Source organism: Panthera pardus, unplaced genomic scaffold (assembly GCF_024362965.1).
Source record: "Panthera pardus isolate Hobbes unplaced genomic scaffold, ASM2436296v1 HiC_scaffold_7, whole genome shotgun sequence".
NCBI classification, from domain to species: Eukaryota; Metazoa; Chordata; class Mammalia; order Carnivora; family Felidae; genus Panthera; species Panthera pardus.
This window is the reverse complement of record NW_026527002.1, coordinates 4,983,183-5,010,242: the sequence shown is the minus strand read 5'-3', so window position 1 is coordinate 5,010,242 and position 27,060 is coordinate 4,983,183. Positions and strand designations below refer to the sequence as shown.

At 38.8% G+C, this 27,060-nt stretch overlaps 1 protein-coding gene across 2 annotated transcripts in view; it reads left to right on the top strand.

Moving 5' to 3' along the window:
• Positions 1-4,979: 4,979 nt before the first annotated feature.
• ST18 (ST18 C2H2C-type zinc finger transcription factor) overlaps positions 4,980-27,060 on the top strand; it is a 255,635-nt gene continuing 233,554 nt past the window's right edge. Inside the window, exon 1 of one of the 2 annotated variants that reach the window (XM_019428928.2) lies at positions 4,980-5,009. The gene's annotated coding sequence lies outside the window, so the exon portion shown is untranslated. The remainder of the gene's footprint in view (positions 5,010-27,060) is intronic. The other variant, XM_019428929.2, reaches the window with a different exon arrangement.

Here is a 27,060-nt window from a genome sequence, read left to right as displayed (position 1 = left end):
GGGAGGGAGTATAGCACTGTGGTTGTATGCGTGGCTCTTAACAGTTAATCGTGTAGGTTCAAGTCCTGCCTGAACAAAGGGATAACAAGAGAACGTACCACTTAGGATTGTTTTGCGGATGGATGATAGATAGGTAGATAGATAGGTAGATAGATAGATAGATAGATAGATAGATACTATCAAGTACGTGTTGGCTTGCTTTATTTCAGTTTTGTTGTGTTAGGGTTTTAATCCACACGGTCTGACACCAGAGCCCAAGCAGGACCCTTGTATAAAAACACACTATATTTTATAAATTGAAAAAGAGAAATATATTCCTCCTTTTAGATGTGACTGGATCAGTTCGCTTAGTTTATCACAAAGAAAAAAATAATGAGTGGTTGGTCTATTGAGGCAGGAAACTAGGGGGTGTTGTCGCCAACAACCTCTCCATCCCCAAGAGGGAAAGGGCGTATGCTAATGAGTAAGAACTCCTGACGGTAAGGAGGCTGCTAATGAAGTGATCACCACTCCCATGGACTCAGCCCCAGGGAGAGAGCTGGAGGGGAGTCCCTCCGCTCCAGATGTGAGGCACCACAGGGAGGCCTGCTAGCTGCTAGGAAATGATTGTTTCAAGAATATTTTTCGGTATTTCCCTAGAATATAAGGTGGCGGTATTTTGACTTCATAATCTGTAACATGCATTGATCTGTGTCTCTTTTAAGACCAAGAGAGGCCTCACTCCAGGTAAGTCATGGGTTACAGGAGTTTCCCTCTAAACAACTCTAGCTCATTGGTGCTGAAAGGAAGCCTCACACGTGGGTGTGCACATACGCGTGCGCGCGCGCGCACACACACACACACACACACACACACACATATATACATACATATATCTGATAAACTTCCTGATCAAAGGTCAGAGGGAGTTTTCTGGTGAGGCCTTTATTTACTTCCCATCCTTTTGTCTCCTATCTCTAAGCTTAGTCAGCGTTAGTCCCTCATTTTACATTCTCAGAGCAGACTGGCCGTCACTGGAAATCCCTTTATCTCTTGGTCATACCCTACACCCCAACCCTGAATGGCAATAGTTCTAGCCATCTCTTAGAATAATCCCAAACTCAGAATCAAAGATGTCATTCACTCTGAGCATTAGGTCAAATGGATAACCTATACTGTGTATGCACACGTGTGTCTGTCCATGAAGAGTGTGTAAGTACAGACGGTGAAGGGCACTTGAAGTCTCAGTGACTCTGATGAGACAAATATCCTTCTGTTGGTAAATTCTGCCACATTATATTCCAAGGAAATACAGAGAAACCCTCCAGAACATTTTCAGGCAATTGTCTAAATAAACCAAGGAACATTATTCATAAACATTATAAGGGTGAATTTAGCCTTTGAGCAGGAATGGTGATTATTTTTATTATTATCTCACCTTCAGTAGTCACACATTTAATGAAAAAGACCATTAATATCTAGTTCAATTCATGTTGTGTAGCTGGAATCAATACACTTATATTTTTTATCTTTGGCTGAGTTCCTTTCTTTCGTTCCCTTTTTATGACATTTTAAATGTTGAATTGGGGATGAGCAGAATTCCATATTGTTTGCCATATGTATTAGTTATAGGTTTGGCATCTGTAACAGAGATTTATAAAAAACAGTGACTTAAACAAGATAGAAGTGTATTTCTCTCTCATTTAACTGTCTGGGCATAAGTAGGCTGGTATGTCATCAAAATCTGGGTGCCTTGAATCTTTCTGCTCTGTGATACCAAGGGTTTTGCTCTTGTCAAAGTCCCAGATGGCTTACCAGGTCATTTGGCTTATCACATCTCAGTTAGCAGGAAAGGAAATAGATGGAAAGGAGAGAATAACCCTCTTCCCTTCAAGGGCATGACTCGGAAAAGTACACTCCCCTTACCGGTTCTTCCCTTTGGCCAGAACTTAGTGACAGGATCACAGCTAAATATAAGGGAGATTAGAAAAGGGGTCTCTAGGGTGGGAGACCATCTCCTTGGTTAACTTCAAGTGTCCTAATATAATGGGAAAAGAGGAGAATTGATCTGGGGGGACAATCAGCAATCTCTGACACGTCATAGAAACATAACTGCTTTTATTCAGATGCTGATGGATAAGATATTAATGTCACATAGCGTATATCTTTTACTCTCTTTGGCAGAGATGGCTTTTGGTCACCGGATCTGTTTCCCCTTTCTTGGTAAACAGTGGTCCCTGGAATGCGGTCTTTAAGCAAAGGGCTACATTTATCAGCCTTTTTGCAGCTGGGGATGGTCAAGTGACTATTTCTCAATAAGGAACGAGATACGAGATAGGAGAGCGTGCCCCACCTAGGCTGAGGTTGTAGAAGCAGATGAGGAGGCTTTAGGCTCTAAGGGACGGTGGGGCCACAATGTGGAAGAAGCCTGGATCCTTGAACCACCACGTGGTAGTGAACTGCCCATTGAGCAGCAACTGTTGCTTGGACGTTATGTGAATGAGATCTTAATGTCCACTATGTTTCAGCCTGATGTATTCGGGAGTCCTTTAGTTAATGTCATGTTAGCCTACCCTAACTAACACACTATTTCTTTCTGGGCTCCCAGTTGCTGTTGACTATCATAATCATTGTGCTGTGGAACTAAATGATCCACAAGAAACACCAGAATTTTGATTTTTCTAAGCAGCTGGTGAACATTTTTGGGTTGTAACATTTCTCCAAATTTTGTTGTTATTCACAAATTCTCCATTTGTTTGTGAATTTTGTTCTCTGTCAAAACATTTAAGACTATTTTCCATCTTTTAGAAATTGAACAGCAGTTTTTCTGACACTGGTTTTTCTGATGATAAATAGTTTTTTTCTTCTATTTTTGCATGTTGGGATGCTTAATGAAAAAAAAGCAGAGTGAGTGTGCACTAGCAGGCAGGAATTCTATAGAAGACTCGCTACTATATTTTCCACAAGATATTGGCATTGGAACTTATTCTTAGAGACCAAATATTACACATCTAGGAGGTGATATTTAAATTCAAGGTGAAATATATGATCTGAAGTCTTATAAAATGAAGAAACAACCAAGACCTTATCTTAACATTAAACTCCCAAATGAAAATAATGTAATTCTGTAGAAATGTTAGCTCAGATACCTCATCAGTAACCTCTACTAGGCTACTAATTTAAACAAAACCAATCAGAATATTTCCAAAGTCAAGAAAACATTACACTCATTTGTTTCCCTCCTCCAGATCGGAATTCTGGATCAAAGTTAAAATCATAGACTTCAGGAAAATGGGAGGAATCAGTGGCTAACGGGTCAACCCCCATATTTTAATGTTTATTCCCCTACTCCAAAGGCTATCAGTGTAGTAAGATTTTTTAAGCTTAATTTTGTAAGTAATTTCAACCATTGGTAACATTGAAAAAAAAAAGTCCAGGAAAGGAGTTCAAATACTAATTGGTCTCTGGGCTGTATAATCTTAAGCCATTGCCCCTCTTTCCAGATACACTCCTTGGACTCTTTAATGTTTTTGACAGTTAAAATGTGACATAATGTTCAACACACACATTTCCTGGAAAGAAAATTGCAATATGTATCAATGACCTTTATATGTTAGGCCCTTTGATCTAGTAGTGATTACAGTTTCTTACTATTGCTCCCAAGGATATTTTAATTCTTTAATTAATCAGTTTATTCAATCCATATATATTGAGACCCACTATTTTCCAGGCACTTTTTTAGGTCTTGGGGGTATAGTATTAATAATACAAAATCTCTGTCATCATGTGGTTTACTTTTTAATGGTAACGTGACAAACAAATCAATGATTGAATATAAGCAAAAAGATAATTAATATCAGGTAACATTAAATTCAGTGGTGGAAACAAGAGCTGGATAAGGAAATGGCCAGTGAAGCAGTAGGGTGGAGGTGCATGTTCACAAATGGTGGCGAAGGCCTCTTTTAGGAAGGGGCATGAGCAGCGAAACAGTGAAATGAAGTAAGGAGACAAGTCCTATTGAGTATGCTAGGTGACTCTTCAGGCAGGGGGAATAGGAAGTACAGAGGTTATGAAAGAAAAGGAGCAAGACTTATTTAAGGAGTAGCAGGAAGTCCAGTGTGACCGGAGCAGGAAATGAGATTAAAAAGAGAGGAGTCAAGTCTTACAGGGCCTCTGGGCCAAGGTGAGAACCGTAGGCATTGTTCTGAGTGGTTGAAGAGCCTCTGAGGTGTTCGGAGGAGAAGGACACACATGATAGAATTTATGTTTTAGAAAGAGCACAGCGCCCACTGTGCACAGAGAGCCAGTGAAGAAAGCATGTAGTTGTTCAGGCCAGAGAAGACGGTGGCTTGGGCCGGTGCAGGGGCAGAGGTGGTGAGGAACCCATGGGGAGTATGGGTTAGCATTCTGAGTGCAGACCCCGTTGTGATTGAGGTCCCCGAGGCAGAGTCCCAGGGTTCAAGTCCCATCTTGACCTCCTAGGGACAGTGTGATTCTGGACAAATTCTGTATCCTCTCTGAGTCTCATTTACCTCATCTGAAAAGTGGAAACAATGATAATTCCTTCAAAGGCCATTATGATGTCTAGTGAGATAACTCACAGAACACACTGAAAACTGTGTTTGGCACTTCTAAGTATAAATATCTGTAAATCATTATCTTTATTAATCTGTTACAGTATAGTCACGAAAATAAATAATCTAAGATTTCCTAAAAAACCAGTTTCTGCCCATAAGAGAGTCATTTGCTATAAGAAATATTGTTATAAGCTGTATTTAGAATACTTTTGGTCATATAATATTTTTGGAGATATTTTTGCCAAGAACGTATCCATTTCCTTTCTTCTGTTTAGAGTTGATTTCTAACCTAATTTTTGGTTATATTTATATTTATGTTTATACTTATATTTACATTTACAACCCTAACTCAATTCCTGGTCTTTATTCCAAGGAGATAAACGTATCCTTCGGTTTGGGACTGGTGTGTGGTGACTGAGCAGAAAGAATCAGGCTGCAGAATCCGGGCTCTAAGTAAGTCACTTAGCTTTGTTGAAATTCAGATTTTACACCTGCAAAATATATTAGTGTTCAGGCGAAAGGAACTAGTAGACATGCACATCATACAAAGCATTTTACAGATGTTGGTTTTATTAGTTTGTGTTGGTTCTCCTATCATCATATTTTGGTGAACAAAATGTCTGACGGAACTTTCTGTGGGAATCAGTTGAAGAATCATCATGCTGCCGTTCCTGTGGGTGGAGGGTGACACCCATTCTCCCCACCACTTTCTGCAGTCCCTCACCATCACTGTAGCTGCCCCAATCTTGGGCAAGAAAAAGATCATAAACTCACTTAACAGCCAGCATATGTCTGGCGAGTGCCTCTCAGCTTGGTGAAAATACATGTTGGTGTCAGTAGTTTGGGTCTTGATGATAAGAGAACATTTGAAATGTCTTCATTTCCTCTGCATAAAGCAATCTGTTATTTCTTTCAAATAGTGTGTGAAGTGCTTATGCCCCCAGATTAGCATTTCCAGGTTTTCATCCCACAAGCTTGTATTGATCACGCATACCCATTTGGATGCAAGCGGTCCTAGGGAGGAGAGAATTTCGAAGGTCATGGGATGGAGCAGGAAACACAGTCTCCTCCCCAAGCTTGGCTCTAACTCACCAGGAACCAGTCCTTTTTCCTTCCAGAGCTGGGCTTGTGAAATCTTCTTTGATTTCTTCATTTCACTGTCTTTTTTTCCCCCAGCCCCCATATGGGCCGGTCTACTAGAGGACAGAAATAAAGAAAAGCAAAAGGTAGCAATTAAATTAAGAAATGGGTGTATTAAGACAGCCGTGCAATAATAAGGGGTCATAATCTAAAACTTACCCATAAAACTTTGTTTCGTCCCTTGTTTTACAAAGAAGGAGTGTAAATTGTCTGAGACTCCAGCTTCAAGACAGTTTCTGAAGTGTCCACAAAGCTCTGGCAGCATGCCCTTTGTGCCCTTTGCCCTGTCCCATCAGGCTGGGAGGATTTGGAAAAGCAACGTCAGGTCTCTCATGTTTTGCCTGAGTCACATGACTGTTGCTGGTGATTCCCATACTTTCTTGCTCTGCAGAGCAACCTTCCCAGAAACGTGTATTAAGCGCTGAAAATTAAGACCAGCCTCACTTTTATAAAACTGGATTATAATTGTCATAAAAGTTCTGGAATTATAGAAAAACTATATACACACGCACACGTACACACATACACACACACACAAGTAATATCCACCATGATAATATTTGGAATGGATAATGATGCATTCCTAGAAAAAACCCACTTGAATTTGTCTACATTGCTGGGTTGTAATCAAACTAAGGGCTGGGCGAGTTCGTTATTTGTGCCTTTCATCTAGCTGAGGAATGTGCTTAGTAAATGTCGAATGCCTGAATAAAAAGACTTTGCTGGTTGAAATGTTATAAGCTGATTCTGATATTTCCATAAAAACGTATCCTTGCCAGTTGAGCCATCCAGGAGTATAATGGCATACATAAAAATATGGAGCATAGACCTTTCGATGGTGTGCAGAATTCAAGCAGAGCCTGTGAGAGTGACCAATCTGACACAATTGTGTTGTTATTAATTAACAGGCTGAGCATGAGACAGAAATATATAAAAGACTAAAAGGAAACAGCTTGGAAGATAACCCTAAGTAATCCAAAGATGGGCTAATTCACCAGAAACATGTAGAAATGGAAATGTCACTCTTAATAACATCGCCTCAAAATATATGAAGCAAAAGATAGCAGAATGTAAAGGTGAAATAAACAAATCTACAGTCATTGTGGGAGAATAAACACACCTCTTTTGTAACTGCTAGGGTTTGTACTTGAGGATGGGTTTCGAAAGATAAGGATGGATGCCTGACTCTGGGGTTGAAGGCTGTGGATCTTGGGTACCAGAGACATCAAGTGTAAGAATGAGTCTGCAAGGTAGTCTTTGGGCTCCGGGCTCAAAGGGCTGGAAGGAACAATCTGTGGAACCTACCAAATACTTTACATTCGAATAACCAAAACTTAAATACTCCTATGTCACAGATTGTGTTCTCACCAAAGCTTTAGGGAGGACACGGAAAAAAATTATATTTGCTGAATTCTGTGGGGGAAAATTTATTACATAATAAGGTCTACAAAGAATTGGTCTCTTACTATGTGTGCCGGGCATCGTTCTAAATATGAACTCACGTAATTCTTGCGCTAATCCTGTGCCTATAGGTTGCGTGAAGTGTCATTGTAATTGCCTAGTTTTATAGATGAGGAAACCCAGGCAAACGGAAGATAACTTTGCCCGATGTCACAAATCGGTGGAAACAACAGTTGAACTGAGGCAGCCTGACAGCAATAGACTGCTGGATGCCAATTAGATATTTCTTGGTTTGGTCTGATGTCCGGCAAAAGAGTTTGGTGATACTGATTGTATCTACCTTTAAAAATACGGTAGGTTACGTTATTTATAGTTACACAACATAGAATGTGACATAATTCTCACATGTCTGGGAAATGCCATCACATTATTTGCAAACGTGACCATCAATGCAGCCTGTTGGCTAACTTGAATTGACTGAGAAAACATTCCAAGTTCATGTTCACGACCCCATCAAATAGCATGAGATAAAAGCTGGTTTTATAATCTTTCCCTTTTTATAGAATAAAAGCTAGGTAATGTTTTCAAAATTCTGGACCAGAATATTAATTCAAAGTGCTAAGAATATGGCTGTATTCATAATTAATCTAAGACTGAAGCAAACCCTATAGAAAAATCATCTTCAGACATATTGGGTTTCATCCTGAAAGAGAAAAAAAAAAAAGCGAAGTGTGAAAGCAACAAATGCTTGGAATTGCAGAGATGGAAATAGAGAACTGATCCTTAATCAGTTAAAATGATCACTAATAAATGAAATCTAGAAATAAAATCCCACCTCTCAGCATGATCCCCAATACCAGCTTCTTTTCATAATTAAAGACGGTATTCTCGCTGATGTTAACTCTTTCTTCCTCTTTGAGCCTCCTGCGTCTTTTTTAGCACCATTTAGCTGCAACACAAAGGACTGAGGCTTGAAATCAGAGCAAGAAAGTTTTTACAAGGGATGGAAAGATACAAACTAACTCATACTGCTTTATGAATTAATAGGGATGTCTCAAAAACATGAACAAAAGGAATTATTTAAATGTCATCCCATTTAAGTGGTAAATTCTCCATGACATGTTTTTCAGTTTATTGGCAGGGAGTGAACTGATGGACCTTGTTTTGCATGTCCCCTCTCCCTTCTCCTACTTCCATTTGCCTTCTATGCTTCCATATGTTGGGACCAATCTGTTGATTTCACCAACACTCTCCCATCCCCCTTTAAGACTCCAGTGAATCGTAGACTCTTTGATGTGATCAGAAATTAGGAACCTTGCTGAATATACATTGTCTTTTCATATAAATATCTCTCTGATCCACTTCTTCCCCTCTGGTTATTGAAAGTGCGTTCATTTAAAAAACATAATTGGCAGGAATCATTGTTTTTATATCTAAATAGGGGAAACTGCATAAGCTTAAAAAATGTTACAGGATAGCATTTCGGGAAAACATACCAACGTGAAATATACTGTGACCAAGACTTGATAAGATACATCCCAATCTTATATTCATTATGTGGTTTTCAATTCAGGAAATATTCAATACTGAGAGAAAATTCACAATGGAAAGCTCTACAATTTTTCCTTTGAAATCCTCATGCACTTTAAGAAGATTGGAGAAAACACATTTCAGCAGGCTTTGGCAGTCGCTCAAATTTGTGTGCTCTAAGTTTAGAACCAAACTCAATCTGCCCCCTGTTCAAGCTCTGTTCTGTGCTGGCAAAACACCACTTGCTTGTTCAGAGGGAGAAGGAAGGCTTTGTAAAACTCAGAAAACTTACTGGACATTAAGTAGCTCCCCAACAATTATGTTATCCTCAGCTTAAGTTGAATTCAACACATATGAGTGACATTTTTCTTACAACACCCGGGTATAAAATAAATAGAAAAATACTTAGCAGCACTTATTGGGGGTTTAGCAAAACTCAGGAATGCCTAAAATTTTCCCAAGGTCACTTGGTTTTCCAAGATGCTATATATAAGATTTTCCAGCTCTTATTTCTGTTTTGTCATCACATCTCCTTTCATATTTTGAGGAAATGTTTGTTTAGGTATAATAATTTTTTTGCACCATTTGAAACCCAAATATTGCAATACTGTGTTAAGATGCGAAAGCTGAAATGTGAAAAGATGTACCATAATCTATTTATATTTAATTATGTAGACTGAATTAAGTATGCATATAAATATTTTAAACATATATACACACACGCATATATGCTTATAAAAAATTCAGCCTAAGTATTTCCTATACATTTTTATTTTAAATTGTTTTGCATACCAACTCTCTGAAGTCTGAGAGCCAGATCTATGTAGTTCTAGGTAAAAGACACTGAAAAGATTGATAGCTTAAGATTTACGGATTTGGGACCAAGAAGCAAGTTATTTTGCTTCTCTGAAATCTTTATGCAGGTAGGAGTTGGACTTGATAATATTTAAATGAGTTTCTTATACTAATTTTATGTGACTCAGTGATTCCAATGAGAAGTTTGAAAATGACTTGATTTTATGATGAACAATGTGCATTTTAATTGGATTTGGTTCTTTATTTGTTGCTGTATCTATTCTTATCTCAAGTGAATGCAAGCCAAGCCGAACATTCCGTGTTCTCTCAAAAACCTTTCAGACTCTTTACTGTGTACTTTTATCGATCGTAATGTGTACCAGCCAAATTTAATTATAGCGATCGCAGTGTGTGTTAGTAGGATATGTAGGAATTTCAGCGGTGTCGTCCCATACCCTGCTGAATTCACCCAGCCCCCATCGCAGCATTTTATAGTATGCTAGTTATGAACTAGTTATATATATTATATTAGTATAATCTCTGAAGTTAGACTTTTTGGCTTAAAATCCTGGTTCTCCACTTTATGACTACTTGACTTTGGGTGAGTTGTTTTATCTCTCTGTTCCTTATTTTTTTTTTTTAAGTTAATGTTTGTTTATTTTTGATAGAGGGAGAGGGCCAGCAAGGGAGGGCAGAGAGAGAGAGGGAGACACAGAATCCGAAGCAGGCTGCAGAGCCTGACGAGGGGCTTGAACTCACAAATCATGAGATCTTGACCTGAGCCAAAGTCAGACGCTTACTTCACCGACTGAGCCACGCAGGAGCCCCTGTTCCTTAACCTTTTTTGTCTGTAAAGAGAAGAGGACCTATTTCATCGACTAGTTCTAAGGAGTTTATAGTTTCGTTCTCAAAGTACTTAGAGTAGTTCCTGGCACACAGGAAGTTTTCAACAAGTGTTAGTTTTTTCTTTGCTTCTTATATGTCTACCACATTAGAACAGAAGTCCTATAAGAGCAGGACGCTCATCAATCTTGTTCATCATGGTCATGGTTACTTTGCCTTCTCTTCCTTTTCTTCCTCCTCCTTTGCTTTAATTGAAGTAGAAAGCACATAACATTAATCCATCTGAAAGTGTACAATTCACCGACATTTAGTGTATCCACAATGGTGTGCAATCATCGCTTCTGTCTAGTTGCTTAAATGTCCTTAATCATGTGGAGGAAATTGTCTTCTGTTTCTAGTTTGCTGAGTGTTTTTGTCATGAAAGGATGTTGGAGTTTTCAAATAATTTTTCTGTAACAATTGAAATTCGCATGTGGGATTTTCTTCAGTCAATGTAATATATTACATTGATTGATTTCCATGTGTTCACTCTTGCAGTCCAGGGATAAATTCTACTGGGTCACGGAATATAATCTTAATATACTACTATTATGCTAATATAATATACAACTGTACTACTAATATACTATTTTCTTTGCTGGCATTTGTTGAGGAATTTTGTGTATGTATTCATAAAGGATATTGAACTACAGTTTTCTTTTGCTATAATGTCTTTATCTGGCTTTGGTAATGCTGGACTTATAGAATGAGTTTGGAAGTGTTTCCTCCTTTTCTTTTTTCTTGGAAGAGTTTGAGCAGGGTGTAATAATTCTGCAAGTGTTTGGTGGAATTCACCAGTGAAGCCATCTGATCCTGGCCTTTTCTTTGTTGGGAGGTCTTTTTGATTACTGATTCAATCACTTTGTTTGTTAAAGATCTATTCAGATTTTCTGTTTCTTATTAAGTCGGTGTTGGTAGTTTGTGTATTTCTGGGAACTTATTCATTTCACCTAGTTCATCTAATTTGTTGCTGTGTGATTATTCAAAACATTCTCTTATAATTCTTTCTTTTTCCTATAAAGTTAGTTGCAGTGTTCCCACTTTTATTTTTTATTTTAGTAATTTTCTTGGGGGGGGCGTCAGGTTACCTAAAGATTGATCAATTTTGCTGATCTTCTCAAAGAACCTATTTTTTGTTTGGTTTTGTCGCTTTTTTTTCCCTTGAACTTTCTTTCATTTAATCCACTCTAATTTTTATTATTCCCTTCCTTATCCTAGCTTTGACTTTAGCCTGCTGTTGTTCCCGTTTCTTAAGACATAAAGCTAGGTTATTGATTTGGGATCTCTTTTCTTTTTAATATGAACATTTAAAGCTATAAATTTTCCATGAACACTTTTTCACTGAATCCTATAGATTTTTCTATGTTGTATTTTCATTTTCATTCATCCCAAAATATTTTCTAATTTCACTTGTATTTCTTCTTTGACCATTGGTTCGTTGTTTATGAGTGTGCTGTTTAGTTTCCACATATTTGTAAACTTTCCAGTTTTTCTTCTGCTACTAATTTCAACTGTCATTCTGTCGTGGTTGAAGAATGTGCTTTATATGATTTCAGTCCTTTAACACTTACTGAGGGGCGCCTGGGTGGCTCATTTGGTTAAACTTCCAACTCGTGATGTCGGCTCAGGTCATGATCTCATCATGATCTCACGGTCATGAGATTGAGCCCTGTGTTAGGCTCTGTGCTGGGCATGGAGCCTGCTTAGGATTCTGTCTTTCCTTCTCCCCCACTCACCCTCCCTCTATCTCAAAAAAAAAAAAAGATTAAAAAAATTTATTGAGACTTGCTTTGTGGCCCAACATATGGTCCATGCTGAGGAATGTTCCGTGTGCTCTTGAGAAAAACATGTATTCTGCTGCTGTAAGGCGGAGTGCCTTCTTTCTTTATGTCTGCTCGGTCTGGTTGACTTACAACATTGTACAGCTCTTTATTTCCTTATTGATCTTCTGACTGCTTCTCTCCATGTTGCAAATGGGGATACGGAAGTCTCCAGCCGTTATCGTAGAACTATTTCTCCCTTTCAGTCTTTCATTTTTTTCATATTATTTTGGGATCTGTTCTTATGTCCAAATATATTTATAATTATTGTATCTTGACGGACTCATCTTTTCATTGATGTGTAATGTCACTTTTGTCTCTTGTGACACTTTTTATTCAAAAGGCTATTTGTCTCATATTAGTATGAACACCCTTGCTCTCTTCTGATTACTGTTTCCTTGCATTTTCTTTTTCTACTCTTTCACTTTTAACCTGTTTGTGTCTTTGGCCCTAAAGTGAGTCTGTTATAAGCAGTATATAGTTGGGTCATTTTTAAAAAATCCATTCTTCCAATCTCTGCTTTTAATTGAGGACTATAATCCATGTACAGTAAAAGCAATTAGTGATAAGAAAACTTCTGCCATTTTGTTACTCCTTTTCTATAAGTCTTAAAATTTTTTTGTTCCTCAATTCCTCTATTACTCCCTTCTTTTGTGAGTAATTTTTATGTTATTTGCTCCTGTTACGTTTTTCTAAGTGAACTATAATTAGCACACAGTGTTAAATTAGTTCAGATGTACAACATAATGATTCAACAATTGTATACATTACTCAGTGCCCACCACAATAGGTGTGGCCACCATCGGTCACCAAATAATGTTATTGCAGTCTTATTGAACGTATTCTCTGCTGTACTTTTCATCTCTCTGCTTAATTTTTTTGAGTGTATCATTTTGATCACTTTCTCATTTCTTTTCTCTTTTGGTACATCTTTTAGTTTTTTTCTTAGTAGATACACTGGAGATTACAATTACAATTAACATAACTTTATAACAATCAGCTTTGAATTAATACCAACTTGGTTTTAATAGTGTAAAAAAGCTGCCCCATTACAACTCCACCCCTTTAATTTTGTTAATGGTAGCAAACGACATCTTTATACATAGTATGCATATTAACACAGATTTGTAACTCTTGTTTTCTGCATTTGTGTCTTAAGTCATAAAGAAAAAAAGAGAGGAGTTAATATACCCAAAATACAATACCCCTGATTTTGTATTTACTTGTGTGGTTACTTTTACTGTTATCTTTATAGCTTCACATACCTTTGAGTTATCTTCTAGCATTCTGTCATTTCAGCCTAGAAGACACTACTTCACATTTCTGGTAGGGCAGATCTACTAGCAATGAATTCATTTAGTTTTTGGTTACCGCCTTTAGTTTTTATTGAATAGTGCATTACCTTCTCCTTCATTTTTGAAGGGTAGTTTTGCTAGACACAGATATCTTTCCTGGGCAATTTTTTGCTTTGAACACTTTCGATGTGTCATTCCACTGACTTCTGGTCTCCAGGGTTTCTGAAGCAAAATTGGTTGTTAATATTATTTGTGTCCCTTGTGTATGACAAGTCACTTCTCTTTTGATGCTTTCAAAATTCTCTCTTTGTCTTTTGCTAATTTGACTATAATGTATCTTGGTGTTGATCTCTTAGAATTTATTCTGCTTGGAGTTTGTTGTGCTTTTTGGAGGTGTAGATTCTTATCTTTCATCAAATGGAAGGATTTAGCCATTTTTTCTTCACTCTTCTGCATGTGTTATGCATACGTTAGTCTACTTAATGGTGTCCCACGTATCTCTTGGGCTCTGTTCATTTCCTGCCATCCTTTTCTCTTCCTGATCCTCAGATTGAATAATCTCAGTTGTTGTATATTCAAGTTCACTGATTCTTTCTTCTTTCTGATTAAATGTGCTGTTGAACCCTTGTAGTGAATTTTGCATTTCACTTATTATATTTTTCAACTCCAGAAAATTTCTGTTTGGTGTCTTTGATGATTTCTATCTCTTTATTGATGGTTTCTATTTGGCAAGACTTACTGTCTTCATTTCTTTTGGTTCTTTGTTTAGGTTTCCTTTGGCCCTTTGAACATATTTAACTTTTGAAACCATTGTCCCAACAAAGAAAACTCACGACCAGATATTTTCACTGGTAAATACTACCAAACATTTACAGAAGAATTAACCCCAATACTGTTTAAACTCTTCAAAAAAATTGAACAAGAGGAAACATTTCCAAATTAATTTTGAGGCCAGCTTTATGCTGATACCAAATCCAGACAAAGACACCACAAAGAAAGAAGATTACAGGCCAATCTCCATGATTAACATTGATGCAAAAATCCTTAATAAAATACTAGCAAACTAAATTTAACAGCACATTAAAGGATCATACAATGTGACCAAGTAGAATTTACTCTCTTTGATGCAAGGGTGGTTTAACATACACAAAGTAATTCATGTAATAGGCCACATTAACATATCAAAAGACAAAAATCATATGATCATCTCAGTAGATGCAGCGAAACATTGGACAAAGTTCAACACTGATTCATAATAAAACTCTCAACAAAGTGGGGTTAGAGGGAACATACCTCAACATCAATAATGGCCCTATATGACAAACCCACAGCTAATATACTCAATGGTGAAAAACTGAGAGCTTTTTCTTTAAGATCAGAAACAAGACAAGGGTGTCCACTCTCACCACTTTCATTCAACATAGTACTAGAAGTCTTAGCCACAGCAATCAAATAAGAAAAATAAGCAAAAAGCATCCACATTGGTAAGGAAGAAGTTAAACTTTGTGATAGTTTGTGATAACATGATAGTACATAGAAAACCTTGGGGCATCTGGTTGACTCAGTTGGTTAAGTGCCTGACTCTCGGTTTCATTTCAGGTTATGATTTCACAGCTTCATGAGTTAGAGCCCTGCCTCGGGCTCTGTGCTAGCAGTGTGGAACCTGCTTGGGATTCTCTCTCTCCCTCCCCAACTGCTCGCCGCTCCCAGTGTCTCTGACTCTCTCTCTCTCTCAAAAAAGAACAAAAAACAAAAACAAAAAAAAAACATTAAAAAAAAAGAAAACCTTAAAGACTCTGCCAAAAAACTATTAGAAGTAATAGATTAACAGTGAAGTTTCATGATACAAAATTAATATACAGAACTCTGTTGCATTCCTATACACCAAAAACAAAGTAGCAGAAAGAAATATTGAGGAAATAATTCAACTTACAATTGCACTATAAAGAATAAAATACCTAGGAATAAACTTAACAAGGGAGGTGAAAGACCTATACTCTAAAACCTATAAAACATCAATGAATGAAACTGAAGATGACACAAATTGAAAGATATACCATGTTCATGGATTGGAAGAATTAATATTGTTAAAATGTTCATAATACCCAAAGCAATCTCAGATTCAGTAATTTCCCTGTCAAAATATGAATAGTGTTTTTCATAGAACTAGATTTCACAGAAAAGTTTAAATGCCACAGATCTCACTGCAAATCAGCAGCTTCTTTAATCACCAAGCTTTCCTCTTATATGTTGTATGTTTTGGGCCGGATTCTAGAGTTCTGTAAAAGTTGATTCTGGCATTTTTTTTCTCCCAGCTCATTGATTGTCTTTAGGAGGGATGGAACTCTGGAGTTCCCTAGGCTTCCATTTTAAGTCTAGCTTTTTAGCTTCTTCTTCTTTTAATGATATTTACTGTCATCATTCACAAATGTGGATATCCTAGCACACAGATCCTCTTTCTGTTTGTATTCTTGCAAACTGCTCCTCTTTTGTAATCCTGGGGAGGAGGTCCACACAGGCCCCAGAGGCAGGTTCAGGGCCATTAGGTAGGCAATTCCATATGTCTAGTTACCAGAGCATGGTCTAGAGGGGAGGGTTCTGGCTCCAAGTGGGAACATCATTTTGGCCTGTAGATTCTTGCTAAGGAGGGGGGATGTTGGTGTGTACAGGCAGAGAAGAAACTAGATCTTTCCTAAATCTAAGAGTAGGCTGGGATGTCCATACTTCTGTATGCACGACCCCTAACCATGTGGGAGGGGAAGGGATGGGCCCAGTAGTTCTGTGTTCTTGACACCCTTGTAGAGTCTTGAGGAGTCTGAAAATTCTCCTTTTGAACATGGCCTTCTATGCACATAGGAAAGTATAGTTCTTTTTTTTAGTGTTTATTTATTTTTGAGAGAGAGTGAGAGAGCTCAAGCAGGGGAGAGGCAGAGAGAGAGGAGACAGAGGATCCAAAATGGGCCCTGTGCTGACAGCAGTGATCTCAGTGCAGGACTTGAACTCACAAACCGCAAAATCGAGACCTGAGCCAAAGTCAGATGCTCAACCGAGTGAGCCACCCAGGTGCCCCAGGAAAGTGTAGTTCTTAATGCAGGAGAGTGGAACATATTTTAATTAACAGATTCATAACTTTAAAATATTTAGATATGTGAGGAGCCTGTATTTGTGGTCTTGCACCAAGCATTGCCAGGTTATAAGTGGGCTGTGTAGAGATGTTTGTCTTGGACCCTCTGAAGTTTGACACTGTTGATCTCTCTCTCTCTACCTTGCTGTACTTCTTCATGGGGCATCAGGGACACCATACTCTTGAGTTTCCTCCTATGTCACTGGTAGCTTTTCTCACTTTCCTTTCTCACCAAGTAACATTGGAGGGCTCCAGGACTCAGTCCTTTGTCCTTGTCTCTTTTCTATCTACACTAAAAATTTTTTTTTAATTCTTATTTATTATTTTTGAGAGAGAGAGAGAGAGAGAGAGTGCACAGGGGAGGGGCAGAGAGGGAGGAAGACACAGAATCTGAAGCAGGCTCCAGGCTCTGAGTGGTCAGCACAGAGCTTTACATGGGACTCAAACCCACGAACCGTGAGATCATGACCTGAGCTGAAGTTGGACACCCAACTGGCTGAGCCACCCACGTGCCCCTCTATCTACATTTCTATTGTTAGATCCCCAAATCAGACTTCTCTTCTGAACTCAAACACAGTATATCCACTTGCTTCCTCAAGGTTTTCACTTGGTTGTCTAATAGACATCTCAACTTTGTCTGATGGATAAGACACCTGTTCAACCTCAATTAAGGACAGTCTATTCTTCTGGTTATTCAGGCTTAAAATATTCTTTTTTTTTAAAGTTTATGTATTCATTTTGAGACAGACAGAGACAGTGTGAGCAGCGGAAGGGCAGAGAGAGAGGGAGAGAGAGAATCCTAAGCAGGATCCTCACTGTCAGTGCAGAGACTGATGTGGGGCTTGATCTCACAAACCATGAGATCATGACCTGAGCCAAAATCAAGAGCTGGACACTTAACCGACTGAGCCACCCAGGCGCCCCTTAAAATATTTTCTTGACTCTTCTTCCTGTCTCTCATACTACACCCAGTCATTCAGGAAATTATCTTGGCCTTGACCTCAAAATCCTGTATTTTGGATCTTACCACTTCTCACAACCTCACTAGCATTACCCTGGTCCAGGTTACCATCACGACTTTTCAGATTGCTGCTAGAGCCTTCTGACTAGACATCCAGGTCCTACCCTCATCCACTACAGCTATAGTGATTCTGGTAAAGCTAAGTCAGATTGTGTCACTCCTCTTCTCAAAATATCTAATGACTCCCCATTTCATTTAGAGTAAAAGTGAAGGCCCTTTCAGTAGTTCATAGGTGAGCATATCACCCAGTTCTGGCCAGTGAGAACCAAGTATAGGAAACTTATTCAAACTTAAAGAAGGTGGGTTCTCTCTTTGGTGCTGGATTTGAGGCTAGAGGATAAAAGCCTGGATTTGGAGGAAGGTATTTGCCAGGTGGGGTTGATCTGCCTGGGATGGAAATGCAGAGAAAAATGGCTGAGAGACACAGAGATACCTTCTGGACTGTGCAGCTTCATTACAGGCCAATAAGTAACACTGCTTGGCTTAAAGCAGATGCGTAAGGAATTGTGTTTTCTATCTTCTGAAACCAAGACTCTTGACTAAAACAGGGTGAAGGAAGAGGCAGAAATTGACATTCACCGAGCATTCTCTTTTGGTTGGACATTATGCTCGGTGAGTTACACTAATTATCTTATTATATTCAATCATTCCTTCTCTTATTTGTTTACAGTTTTAGTCCATTTCCCTTACCTATAATTATCTTTCCATTCTTCTCTGGGAAATGCTTTAAAACACCTGATCAAAACTCTTATTTCCATCAAAATACATTTACTTTGAATCCCATTAATATTCATGTAAGTAGTTCATTTCTCCATGTTAATTCCTAGTTGCTCATACATTTTTTTGTGTGCATTTATGAGAGTGTGTTTCTATTTAGACTGGAGACTTTCTGGTACCAAAGACAATACCTTGTATTTCTTCTTTATCCCATCTCATCATCTAGTACCGTTATTTATTTTTCCCAATGGACTTCTCACATATTATTTGTTAAAAATATTATTTGCAACAGGATACTACAGTTTTTATGGGTGCTTTAAAATAATTTATTTACAATAAAGCATCTAAGAAAGATTATGTTTATTTTACACTTCTAGAAATTTAGACAAAAACATGTAAAGTGCTGAGAATAATGCTAGGTATATGATTAAATAATAAATATTGTTGTTGTTGTTGATGTTGTCTAAGAACTCTCCCACATTGGCATTTTCTATTTGTCTTACAGCACATAATTCTGTCTTATGATATGCCCATGTACGAGTACATCTTACTCCATATAGTATACAACAGACCTCTTGAGGCTGGGCCACTTGTCCTGTGAGTGTTAAGGGAGCACAGTGTGGAAGAGTGGAAAACACGTGAGCTTATTTTATTTTTAAATTTTTTTTCAAGATTTAATTTAAATTCTGCTGAGTTAACATACAATGTAATATTCGTTCCAGGTGTACAATTTACTGATTCATCTCTTATATACAACACCTGGTGCTCATCACTAGAAGTGCCCTCCTTAATCTCCATCACCTATTTCACTCATCCCCCTACCCGTGTCCCCTCTGGTAACCATCAGTTTGTTCTCTGTAGTTAAGAGTCTGTTTCCAGGTTTGCCTCTTTTTTCCCACCTATGTTCATCTGCTTTGTTTCTTAAATTTCCCTGGAACATGGGCACTGTGTTTTCTTATTCAACATATTTTATTCCCAACGCCTGGCAGACAGTAGTTGCTCTCGAAATTCTTGCCGATCCAAACCTCTTAAGCGTCTTATGTCTATCTTCACCTGGAAAATCGTTCTAGACTTGTCTGAAAGAGTTCATTAAGCTGCTGCTGTTACTTTCACTTAAAATAAATTCATATATATGAATATATAGAAAGAGGATGCACACATAGATTCCGGGAAGCATGAGCATTGTGTATCTTTAAAACCCTGAACATTCTGTGGGATTCATGACCATGTTTTTCCTTGTTTAATGAAAAAGTAGACCCACTGGAAGATGCCAATGTATCTGTACTCACTCTGTTGCTTGAGTATTGAGAAAACCTTTCATCAAGCAACATGTGGGTGAATCAAGTGCTTCCAGAAACCAGAGTCTCATGGCCTTGCTGGAGCCAAGTGCAGCTCAGGCTGACTTTGTCTCCATTGTCTCTCCATCACATCCCTCTCCTCAAGAGTCACTTTTAACAGACATCGTGAACTGTGCCAAAGCATATGGGTGTACCAAGAGGTGGGGGGCAGGTGCTCTGTTTGGCATCTGAACCTGCCAAATAGACTACACTTTGCATTTCTGGCTCTTTCACGCATCCAGTTTCCAACTCTAAGAGCTCCGCAGGTTTAGGTTTTCATCAAAGCCACAGGTACATTGTTTTTCTGAATTTCCATCACTGCTACTTGAATACATTTTTTTCTGATTCCTATAAAATTGATTCCAGTGTTTAACATCTATTCAGACCAGCGATTGAATTAGCCTCCTCAGACTCTGTGACTGTGTGACATAAAAATTATTTGTTTTCTGTACAGCCTTTAGATTCTAGGTTCCTAATTGATTATTCTTTGTTGTGACCCACCCCAAGAGTCAAGCCATTTTGCCTCGAAATGAATCAACTTAGATTAATGGAGTTCTAATTTGAAGATAAAATCAGTTGGCCTCCAAAATCTTCGCTCACTTCCATGCACACAGATACTATGACAAATATGTGAAGAGCGCATTTGACTTTGAAAAGCTTTTTCTCTCTCCCACTTGAGGTAGTATAAGTAGCATTAGTTCCACTTGACAAGGCAATCCAGGCACGTGTTTGCATTCAGAATTATACAGAAGATATGTACAAAACGATGTCAAAGATGGCAATTAGAAAGGATGCCCTTATGTTATGAGGGTGCTGGTATATCTTAGTCTCACTGATTCAACATGTATTTATTGCCCTCCACTGAGGTAAAACACACATGCAGTTAGGCCTTTGTCTTCAAAGAATCTGTCAATGATAATGTGGTAGCAAGGAGTAAGTGGAAAAAATTACTAATAGGTCTGAAAAGTAAGTCAAAGTCCTCTAGAGATTTAGCAGAGGTGACACTTCTCATCGATTGTGGGAACCTTCCTGGAGGAAGGATCACTTGAAAAGAGAGTTTATTGTTTTCTCATTTCATCAGGGGTTGACCTACTTCAGGGTCACACTGAGTTGTTCTGAAGTAATCCATTTTGTGCCATGTTTGCTCTTCTACCAAGTAGTGCCTCAGAGAATGGATATATTTTGATATTCATTTATGAAACAGACATTTCTCAAGCATCTACTTGGAGATGCCAAGACAGACATATTTTCTGTCGTGGCTCTGAAGACCCTTGTATTTCTTGGGGCCAGCAGTCGAAAAGCAGATAAATATGAAAATAACAAGTAAAGATGGAGTAAGTGCTGTGATGAAAGTTCAAGAGAGAATTGTCCAAAGGCCCTGTGTCTTTGCCCTCCCCACCTCATCTGGGAACACGCAGGATTGGCTGTAGTCTACCTCAGAAGTTTGAAATGAGTTTTCAAGACTTAGAAAATGAGTACATTTGATTTGGTATGGTCATGTTTGCCAAACAAAGGGTTGCTGTCCTTCATTTCACGTTAAAATAGTGATGGTAAAAAGTGCCTTCTGATATTTCCATAATGCCTAATTCTCTAGCTGCGTGGGTCTCCACTCTATGGATCTGACCCTGTGTATTTATACCCAGGATATCGTAGTTTGTCTCAAGGTCAAACGCATCACAGAAGTTTATTTGCCCTGGGTGTTTAGAAGACTCTTTCTGGGGCAGTGATCGATTGTGTTCCTTTTCCCCTAGTGGACTATAATGATTAGAACATTGAATAAGAGCTTCTAACAGAATAAGGTGTTTTTATGTTTTGTTTTGTTTTTTTTTTACAAGTTTATTAATTCATTAGGTAAGAACCTCAATGGATATTTTAAAAGACAAACTTCTGCTTTTCTGTCTTTAGAGAACTAGGTGGACATTGTCCCTCCAAATTCATTGCCCACGCTGCTCCCCTTGAACCCCACCCTGTCTTCCCTGCTCCTTCTTCAGATTTCAGGTCGGGTTCTGTGGATGAGAGCCTGGAGAATGGGAAGGGGGTGAAGTTGGTGTCTTTGACCCCTGAATGCCTCTGGCAAGAGCTGCCATGGAAAGTGTGTACTTCTTCCAGAAGTCACAGCTCCTCTTAGGAAACCTCCCCAGGGAGCTGCCCTCTTCCCCCACTCCTTCATGCTCTATTTTACTCACCCCTTACCATTTCCCCTACCCTGCTCACACCTTCACAGTCTCTTAACACTCTTCAAATTATCCAGTTTGAGTGTACCATCTGTTTCCCACCAGGGCCCCTACCGATACACAGGAAAACTGGATTCGTGAGTTGAACTACTTATTTGTGCTGGAAATCAGAAATTTATTTTATTTTGGCCTCTGCAAATCAGTTTCTACTTAATATTCTTCCTTTCTTTTTGCCCCAGGAAACAGAGTTAAATGACAATTTCATTTCAATTAAAAAAACATTATAATATGAGGTCATGACCAGTTTGTAGTCTGCTTGTTGGGATGGGCTCAAACTCTACGAAACATACTTTTGAGTAAGTTACAGTGTTTAAAAAATGGAGTGATACACTCACATATTTTATTGGTTAGCAATCAATTTAGCCGAGAGAAGCAAAGACCCAACATAACAGTGACCGATCAAGACAGAAATGAACTTCTCAGCTTCATAAAATGTAGGATGCTGATAGTCCAAGATAAAAATGACAGCTTCATTCTTCAAAGCCCTTGGGGGCACAAACTGTCCACCATTTCTCCAGCCAGGAGGAAGAATAAGAGGCAAAGAAGAAAGGAGAGTCATGATGCATGTCAGTTGTTCTTAATAAAGATGCCCATGCCACTTCTGCTCTAGTGTCATCCAGTGCAAAGTCTCATGGCTGCAGCTGCCATTGAAGCTGAGGGACACAGTCTTCATTCGGGGCGGCCACTTATCCAGCTCCTACTACCCAACTGGGGTTGCTGAATGGTTTCTATAAAGAGCACGACAGAAATTAGTTTAGGTCTTGTGGACTACATCCAGTGTCTGGTTCTCCTCCTCCTTCTTTGTCTCCTTTTTAGCTTCCCATTTCCTCTGTTCCTTCTTTTTCCTTCTTCACCTCCTCCTCCTTCTTTCCCTTCTTCTTCCAACTCCTTAGAAATATAAAAACTCTTCTTAGCTCATGGGCCACCCCAAAACAAGTTTCAGTCCAGATTTCACTCAGAAAGTGAAGTTTGCCATCCTCTGCCATAGAAGAAGGGGAGACTGGGAATACCTAGCGGTCTCTGCATTTGTGGGCTGTTAGGATAAGCTCAGTGCTGAAACAGGTGACTCCCAGATTTCACCGGTTTAATGCAATGAGTTGATTTCTCTGTCACATCACAGTCCAACATGGACTGGTAAAGAATGTGTGTGAGGAGGGGCTTCTGTGCCCTGTGTGGTCATTCATGGAGCCCGACTCCTCCCACTGAGTTGTAGGCACCCTCTGTGTTCAGCTGGTACAAGAGGAGACCGAGAGGAGAGAGAAGGTATGCGTACCCTGAACTGTTGATACAGATCATATTCCCTGAACGGCTGATACATACCATATTCATTGGCAAGACCTGTCCCCTGCAGCCCTTCCCCACCTGTACGTGTAAAGGGCCTGGATTCAAGACCCATTTCAGAAAAGAGTTTGGTGCTCCAAAAGAGGGGGGTATGTTGTTTAATGATATGGCTCCTTAGTTTCCTCATCTATACAATGAGGAATGTATTACTACCCATTTTATACATACTTTATTTTATTTTATTTTATTTCATTTTATTTTATTTTTTTAACGTTTATTTATTTTTGAGACAGAGAGAGACAGAGCATGAACGGGGGAGGGTCAGAGAGAGGGAGACACAGAATCTGAAACAGGCTCCAGGCTCCGAGCTGTCAGCACAGAGCCCGACGCGGGGCTCGAACTCACGGACCATGAGATCATGACCTGAGCCGAAGTCGGCCACTTAACCGACTGAGCCACCCAGGCGCCCCAAACATACCTATATTTTAAAGATGTAAGTCAGTTCACATAAAGAATTTAGACCAGTATGTGGCCCACTGGCAGTGCCATTTTAAGAAGGGAGTCTACACAGTGATGAATCTCACAGCCTCTGAAGCCAGACTAGGTGGATTTGAGCCCAGGCTCCTCCATTTGTCCCAGATCCCTCCATAGATCCCTCCAGGTGGGTCCTTTAACATATCTTGTGTTGAGCTCTTCATTTTTCTTTTACAGTTGTTATAGGAATTAAATACATAAATATATAAAAGTACTTAGAATAGAGCCTGGAACATAGGGAGTAGTCATTAAGGGTTGACTACTAGTATTGCTCTGTATATTTTTATGAAATTAATTTTTAGACTATGTATTGACTCCCCAACAGAAAAGACAAGGAGTGGTCACCGTTCTCTCTCCTCCTCTTCTCCCCTCTTTTCATACCAATGTTCAGTGATGACATTTTTAGCTCTTCTTATAGTTACCTTTGACAGTTCACCCAATTCATTTGAGGTGCTCTTTCTGTTCCATCACCTTTTGCCTTTTTCTGTTGACTCCCTTCTTTATAACGTGAGAAGCAGCCCTTCTACCTTCTCCTCCACTGTCCTGTCTTCCACGATCCATTTCCCATCAGCATACACTGTTAGGATGGCTGAGATTGTACATGTGTACATGCCATCTGCATGCACGAGTCTTCCTTGCCTTGTTAATGGATTTATGATAAAAGGTGAAAAGTAATAAGCACTATTTATGTCATTATAACCCCACAAATAGTTTTATTTTAGGCCAAGAGGCACTGTGCAGGCACTATGCATCTACCTGCCTGTGCCAAATGCCCTGGTTCTCTAAGGAGATTGTTTCCAGTATCAAGGTCAAATCAACTCTTTTCTTACATACACTCCCCTTTTTTTCCCTTAAAACGAAACCACAGCTTAACCACAGTTGTTTAGTGGGACTGTGGGTCTTTTCTATATTTTTGGCCTTTTCAGAATTTCTGTGTGCTTTCCCCCCCCCCCCCCCACACACTCCAGTCATTCTGTTTATTTTATCTACTCTCTTTTCCTGGCAGAGATGATTCTTCCTCCCACTGGTTTTTCCTACAATTGCACCATTCATTCTATTCAGCCATACTGTCTCTGACCCCCTGATCCTTTACCTATCTAAAAATGTCTTCATGGAACTTTCACTCTGGAATAAAGTTTGGTTGGAGGTAAAATTCCAGGTACAAGTTATTTTTCCTCAAAGCTTTTAAAGTATTATCCTACTAACTTAGCAACGGTGTGGCCAATGAGGAGTCTGACGCACTTGTATTTGTCATTACTTGGCAGTTGACTCCCCACCCTCACCCCCACCCTCCACGGGAGCTCTTAGTGCTCTGAAATTTGACAGTCATGAGTCTGGGTTTCAGCATTTTTCATCTATTGAACTTTGGGCCTTTGTAGTCTGGAAATTCAACTCCCCCATCACTATGAGAAATTTTTTTCTGTTATTTTTTTGCCCTCACTTTCTTAGTTTGTTTTTCTAAGGCTCTTAGCTGAATATTGCATCTATTGAACCGGTCTCATTCATATTTTCCATCTTTTGTCTTTTTCCTTTATGTAACAGAGAATTTCCTTTTTCTTGACTTTATGTTTTAGGCTTTCTCTTCAAATTTTTATTTCAGCAATTCCATGTTTAGCTTTTAAGACTTTCTGCTTATTTTCTTATTTTAAAAAATTTTACATATAATCTTTATCCTCTTGTATGGAGCCAATAATTCACTTAACATCTTCTTTTTTAATGTTTAGTTATTTATTTTGAGAAAGAGACAGAGACAGAAACAGAGACAGAGAGAGAGAGAATCCCAAGCAAGCTCCACACTCCCCATGGAGCCCAACGTGGGGTTCCATCTCACAACCACAAGATCATGACCTGAACCGAAATCAAGAGTCAGATGCTTAACCAGCTGAGCCATGCGGGCGCCCCACTTAATATCTGTAACTTTATTATATAGCATATTCACTTTTTAATTTCTGTACCCTGAATTTACTCTATTTCCTCTGGGGTCAGTTTTTTTTAACTTGTATATTTAGTCTTTTTCCTACAAGATCGTTTTCTTATGGGGCTAATGATCTGTTTGTATTTTATTGGGTAGACAATGTACCTTTTCTTTGCTATTGCATATTTAACATTTAAAAAAATCTTTATTCTTTTTTTGAGATTCTGTGTACAGTTGGGAAAGGAAGGGTTTAATGATTATGAATCTTTGCTTTTTGGTGAGGAGATAAGAAATGGTTAAGTTGATGGTCCTACCAAATGCCAGGACAGGAAGGGTCTTTTTTCTGGAAGTAGAGTTACATGCATTAGAATGCTTGGATCTTCCCAGGCACTTTATTCAGATTCCTCAGAGAAGAGCTGTTATATTTTAGCCTGACTGGAAATTTCAGCTGCTTACACTCTGTGGGCACAGTTGGAGGAGTTTGGGTGGTGATGGGAGCCACTGATGTAGCTGATCTGAATTAAAGATGTGATCTTACCCTTATTTCTTACTCCTGTTCACACCTCACCTGTCACTCTAAGACTGTGGAGTTTGTCAGAGATACTTGGCCAGACCTCTTCTGCAGCCCCCTGATCACAGATCCTAGGACATAGTCTTCTCCATGCATTTTGTGCATCAATCCCCTCCCCTCAACTTTTCATCTCCCAGAAATGTGTTGAAGTCGTCGCTGATTGGCAGACCCCTCTCCGGTTACCTTTTATGTTCTTTGCATTCCTCTTATCAGCTTTAACTTTCATTTAATTGGGGTGTCAGGAAAGGTAAGAGGCAAATCCCGCTGACTAGTTTGTTTTCTAGAGTTAGAAGTCTAAAGTATCTTTTTCATTGAAAAACAAGTGATGTTTTTTTTCTCGTTCAAGAATTAAAGATTACAAAGGGGTGCCTGAGTGGCTCAGTTGGTTATAGGTCCAACTTTGGCTCAGGTCATGATCTCACAATTCGTGAGTTCGAGCCCTGTGTCGGGCTCTGTGTTGACAGCTCAGAAGACCCTGGAAGCTGTTTCGGATTCTGTGTCTCCCTCTCTCTCTCTGCCCACATTCTGTCTGTCTGTCTCTCTCAAAAATAAATAAACACTAAAAAAACTTTTAAAAAGAATTAAAGATTATGTTATAATTCTCTATATATTGAGACAACATAGTATATTACCCAAGTACATGAGCTTTAGAGTCTGAGTAACTTAAGTTCAGATTTTGTAACTTCCACATTTGTGCATCTTGGACTTCTTGTTTGTAAATGGGAATAATAAAAAAATATATATATACATACATACCTTAGAATCAAAGGGTAGAATAAATATAAAGCAATAAACACGGTTTCTGACCCATGGAAAGCTTTGCATAAAATTAGCTATATTATCATTTGTTAAATCCTTTTAACTTTTTTTTTTTTTTTTTTTTTTAATTTTTTTTTTTTTCAACGTT